At 46.9% G+C, this 5,813-nt stretch overlaps 1 pseudogene; it reads left to right on the plus strand.

Annotated features, from left to right (window-relative positions):
• Positions 1–1,218: 1,218 nt before the first annotated feature.
• LOC122923181 lies at positions 1,219–5,603 on the plus strand (annotated as a pseudogene).
• The last annotated feature ends 210 nt before the right edge of the window (positions 5,604–5,813 follow it).

Genomic DNA, 5,813 nt, shown 5'->3' on the forward strand with positions numbered 1-5,813 from the left:
ATCTAACCTGCATTGCTAAGATACAATAATCATGTGTAATCCAGCTGTATTACTTACAACTAGGTTCCGTAGCAGGGAGGAGGCAGGACGGGAGGACGCCGCCTGCTTCATTCATAAAGTGGGCGACGCAGGTGCATGACGTAGTGAGTGACGCACCACCCGCCTATCCTCCCAGCCTGCCTCCTCCCTCCTCCCTGCTACAGAACCTAGTTGTAAGTAATACAGCTGGATTACACATGATTATTATATCTTAGCAATGCAGGTTAGATAAGATTATACAACAGTGAGCAGGGCCGGTGCATTAGGATACACGGACTGCACCGGTCCCCACTGTCATTCCTAATCCAGATGCCGGCCCCCAGACCCTCCTCCCTCTGTTGATACGACCGCGCTGTGTGGCATCGCGGGCGGCCGTGTATCATTGTAGGTTATCACAGCATTTTTGGGTTGGCCAACTCGCCATATCACAATCGTTGATTTTCGCCAAAACGATTGCTTTGGCGATATATCGTGCAGGCCTAATCTGTACCTGATGCTGCCACCCTGTCTGGTTTTTTTTAAATAGCACTCCTGCGCCCCGTTATGGCCCCCCACAAATTCCGCGCTCAGTATGCCAATACGGAGCAATGAGGAGGAGGTGGAGTCTTTCTCTCTGGGCGTCTCCTTCTCCCTGGCTGTGACGCTCTGCGCTGCGATTGGACAGCTCTACCGCCAGGGAGAAGGAGACGTCCACAGAGAGACTCCGTCTCCTCCTCATTGCTCCGTATTAGCATACTGAGCGAGGAATTTGTGGGGGGCCAAAACGGGGCGCAGGAGCGCTATTTAAAAAACCAGGCAGGGTGGCAGCACAGATATTTATCTCAATTACTACACACCCAGGAAAGGTCCTCTTTAAAGGGATATGTCACAGAAGTCTTTACTGCCCGTTAAAACCAGACAGTGACACAAGTCCTTTGGTTCTAATCTAGTTTCATGGCAGACTTTGTTCCTTCTATCTTCCGACCCGCACTGTGGAGGCAGCCATCTTGCCTGAGCGGTCTGACAGCAATTGCATTTTTTTATGCATTCTCTTATTAGCTGTATAATGAGGGTTCTCTGGAAATGTTAAAAGCGCTGCTGTGCCCATTCACGTGACACCGCCATGTCACTTTATTACTATTCGTCACAACGTTGGGATGCATACTTCTAGGCCTCTCACTCATTGTGGCTTCTCTACAGCAAAGCACGGATGAACCTGTACGCAGCCGGATGGTATATGTTGGCCGGTGCACTGAGGATATGACAGCGGAGGAGCTTCGCCATTTCTTCACGCAGTACGGGGAGGTTGTGGATGTGTTTGTCCCAAAGCCATTTAGAGCGTTTGCCTTTGTGACCTTTGCCGATGACCAGGTAAGAGGAAGCTCAGGTATATATTGTATCTGTCATCTGTTCTGCATGAGTAAATGGTTTTTAACGTGTTCATTCATACATTTTAAAGGGGTTGTGCCAAGTTTTCAAGCTGTCCCCTGCCCACAGGATAAGGGATAACGAAGTACCTGATTGCTGGGGGGTCCAGTTCCCCACGTACACCCTGCCCATCCTGCTGTAGTCTTCAGAGGCTTCCATGGAGAGTGACTGCAGAGTCAGGGCTGTGGAAGACTTGGGGCACTCCCTTTAAGACTTCAGAGGCCCCCATGGAGAGTGGATGCAGAGTCAGGGCTGTGGAGGACTTGGGGCACTCCCTTTAAGTCTTCAGAGGCCCCCATGGAGAGTGAATGCAGAGTCAGGGTTGTGGAAGACTTGGGGCACTCCCTTTAAGTAGATGAAATCTTTTGCAGAACTAAGCAGTGATGTCTGGGGGGCTGAGTGCAAGCGCTCACTTCCTCCTAACCAGGTATTCCCGTTTTATTAAGCAATTTACTAATATACATCTATTTTAAATTCTGTTCATGGACCTTTTTATATCCGTGCCTTTGTCACAGTCCATTGTAGTCCTGTAAAATGCATCCGTAGGAGGGCTGGTTAGGACTAAACATGGCGTCAGTAATGTCATACATTGTATGGTGAAGGGTGTGGCATGACGGCCATGGATACATTACACAGGACTGATACATGGGCTGTACCATTCTTCTTCATATAGGGTCAGCTGTCTGATATGAGCGGTATGTATGCAGAATTTTAGCCAAGCATGAGTCCCCTTTTCAAGATTGTTGTGCTGGTCCCACTTCTGAGACCTGCCTCCATCAGACATTTAGGACATACCAGTGGATGTGCCACAAGTATAGATGGGACAACCCCTTTAAATCCAGACAGCCACATGGCAAAAAGGGGACCCATGCTTGGCTATATTTGAAACTTCCATAGAAGTGAATGGAGATCCATGCGTGCACAGCCTCCTATCAGGGTAAGGTAGGGCCCCGTTCTCAAGATAGTAGTGGGTCCAAGAGTTTATGCCCTTAATCCCCAGATGAGAGCACTCACTTACATTCCTAATACAAGTCATTAAAGGAGTGGCTGCGTCCAAAGCTGAACCTGATAGAAGCTCCCCTTTCCTTGCATCGTGGAGCTTGTTGTCAGCTGGTGACGTACCGAGCTTCACATCAGTATGCTAGGCAGAGACTTGTGCCTAGCAGGGAACCCGGTGATGTCACTGGCACAAATGGGCCGTGTAGATAGCTGTTCTGGGTGGTTTTAGAGGACAGTACCACTGATGCCCAGAACACTGCTATACACTACCCATTTGTGTTGGTGACGTCACCAGGCTCACTGCTAGGTGGAAGTCTCTGCCTAGCATACTGATGTGAAGCCTGATCTGTCACCGGCAGTAAAACAGACCGTGCCCTGCACAAGTGGAGCATCGGAGCAAGGAAATGCTGCACTCCTACATGGTAATGGAGTGAAGGGGAGCTTATATCCGGCTTCAGCCCTGAACCTGGACAAGCCCTTTAACCCGTAGGACACCAGCACTGTACCTGTACGGCGCTGGTATCAGGGTCACAAATCCCAGCACCATACGGCTACGGTGCTCTGTGCGGGCGCAGGAGCTGCTCCCGTCCGATCAGCCGCAGTGGTCCGGCAGTAACTGATAGTCGGACCTCTGCTGTATGAGCCAGCATCAGAGAAAACGCTGATGCCCGGTGCATTAACCCTTGCACTGCCTCGGTCAGCGCTGATCGTGGTATCCTGCGGGGTGGCCAAACTATGCCAAAAAAGCCATGTTTTTCACCTTGCCTCACAAAGTTTAATACCAAGCGACCAAAATGGTACCAATCAAACCGTCACCTCATCCCGCAAAAAATTAGCCCCCACATAAGACAATAAAAAACAATGGCACCCGTAAACCAATCCATCAAAATCTGCACTGCAAAAGCCATATGGCGCTCCTTCTGTTCTGAGTCCTGCCATGAGCCCCCACAGCAGTTTATCACCACATATGGGGTGTTACCGATTCAGGAGAAAATGGGTAACAAATTAGTTGATGCTTTTTCTCCTGTTACCCCTTGTAAAAAAGAAATATTTGGGGCTAAAGCAACATTTTATTGGAAGAAACAAAACTTCATTTTTACAGCAAAGTGTTTCCAAATTCTGTAAAACGCTTAGGGGGTCAAAGTGCTCAATACCATCCTCAACATAATCTTTAAGGGGTGTCGTTTCCAAAATGGGGTCACTTTTTGAGGGTTTCCACTGTAGGGGGTGTAATGGACCGTTTCAGCAGACAAGGGGTTAAAATCCGTTTAGGCTATATGCCCCTTTCTGAGAGACAGGCACAGCTACTGCAGAACACCAACCTCCCGAACTGGATACAAAATAGCACTCCAAACTGGAACCTCGCAAATAGCTGCTAGCAGACGAACAGGAAAAGCATCCAATCGGCTTACACTCCTGGCAATCAGTCTCCAACAGCATACAGGGAATCTCCCCAATAACGAGACAAGGCTCCGTCTTGAGGGTCAGCAGTGGTCTGACATGCTGGCACACCCAGCCTGGTTTTTATTACAGTTTTGCAAATACAGAACAGATACAACACATCCCCACAATGCATCATGGTTTCCTCCTCTCTGCCTGGGAGACAACCGAGGGTAATCCAATTATCTCTCAGGACAAAAGTGAGATCGCCAATACACATGTGGAGACAACAGGACAGACATCACCATTTAAACACACAATGGGACAATAGAAACACACCCACACAAAATCCTCCCCTCTGCCGATGATTATTATTGAACACAATGGCGAATATCATTATCAAAGGCAGAGCTGGTAAACAGCCCCCTCCAAAACACCGTGGCGAGGTTGGTTTCACCACAAGGGGTATGTCACGGTCTCTTCAAATACAAAATGGTGCCTAATAACCAATCTTGTGAAATCTGCCTCCAAAATGTTTATTTTGCTGTTAACCCTTGCTGTGTGCAAGCAAAAATCGATTAATATAAAAAATCTACCAAAAAAGAGAAATTTAGAAATTTCACCTCCATTTTCCTTTAATTCTTGGGGAATACCTCAAGGGTTAACAAAGTTTGTAACATCAGTTTTGAATAATTTGAGGGGTGTAGTTTCTAAAATGGGGTCATTTAGGGGGGGGGTTTCCATTACGTAGGCCCCTCAAAATCACTTTATAACTGAATTGGTGCTTAAAAAATGGTTTTTGAAACTTTGTTGAAAGTCTTCTAATGTCCTAAAAATAAAAGGAACATTTACAAAATGATGCCAACACAAAGCCGACATATGGGGAATGTTGGTTGGTAACCATTTTATGAGGCATTACTAGATGTCTGAAAAGTAGAGAAATTCTAATTTAGGATAAAATTTGGGATAATTTTATAAATAAAGGTGAAATATATTGACTGAAATTTCCCACTGTCATGAAGTACAATGTGTCACGAGAAAACGTTCTCTGAATGGCTTGTATAAGTAATAGTGTTCTAAGGTTATTACCACACAAAGTGACACATGTCAGATTTGCAAAAATCAGCCTGGGATTTAAGGTGGAAAGTGGCCCGGTGCTGAAAGGGTTAACCAATGTGCCGTTGTAATTCCAATGTTTTTCCCAGTCATTGGTGCTAGAATTGGATTTGTAGATGTCACCTCGGTGACTGAATGTCTTTATTTTTTTCCCAAGGTTGCCGAGTCTTTGTGTGGAGAAGATGTGATTATCAAAGGAGTCAGTGTTCACGTATCGGCATCTAAACACAATAGAAAGAGCCCTTTGGAGAGCGGTGGCAGATTCCCAGGACCCATCTTTGGGAATTGGGGATATCCTATTAACAGGCCAAACAATGGAGGCCTTGCGCACAACCAGCCTAATGACATGGGGGATGGTGGTGGCATGAACTTTAGGCCATTCAGCATTTACCCTACAATGATGGCTGCTGCTCCGGCAGCCTTACAGAGCAGCTGGGGGATGATGGGTATGCTTGCTAGTCAGCAGAATCAGCCTGGTCCACAGGGTATCAATCAGTGGCAAGGGAATCAGCCAAGAGACCGGCCACAGAGTTTTGGCTCAGGTAGTAATTCTTATGGCTCGAACTCTGCTATAGGCTGGGGTTCTCCTAATGGTGGCTACTGGGTTCATTGGGGGCTTGAGCTCGAACATGGAATCAAAGTCCTCTGTTTGGGACATGTAGATAGTATGGCTTAGTGTGGGGGTAGGTAAGTTGGAGATGTGTCTCTCGATCCAGTGGCCATACTGAGCGTGTGCAGAGAGCAGTGGGAGCAAGTAACGCACCAATGTTTCTTCTACATTTGGAAGACTGGAGCTTTTTTCATGCCTAAAAGATATAACTGTTTGAAATGCGTTTGTGTTCATTTATAATAATTTTTCCTCTCCTTGAAAT

Source organism: Bufo gargarizans, unplaced genomic scaffold (assembly GCF_014858855.1).
Source record: "Bufo gargarizans isolate SCDJY-AF-19 unplaced genomic scaffold, ASM1485885v1 original_scaffold_1315_pilon, whole genome shotgun sequence".
Lineage (NCBI taxonomy): Eukaryota > Metazoa > Chordata > Amphibia > Anura > Bufonidae > Bufo > Bufo gargarizans.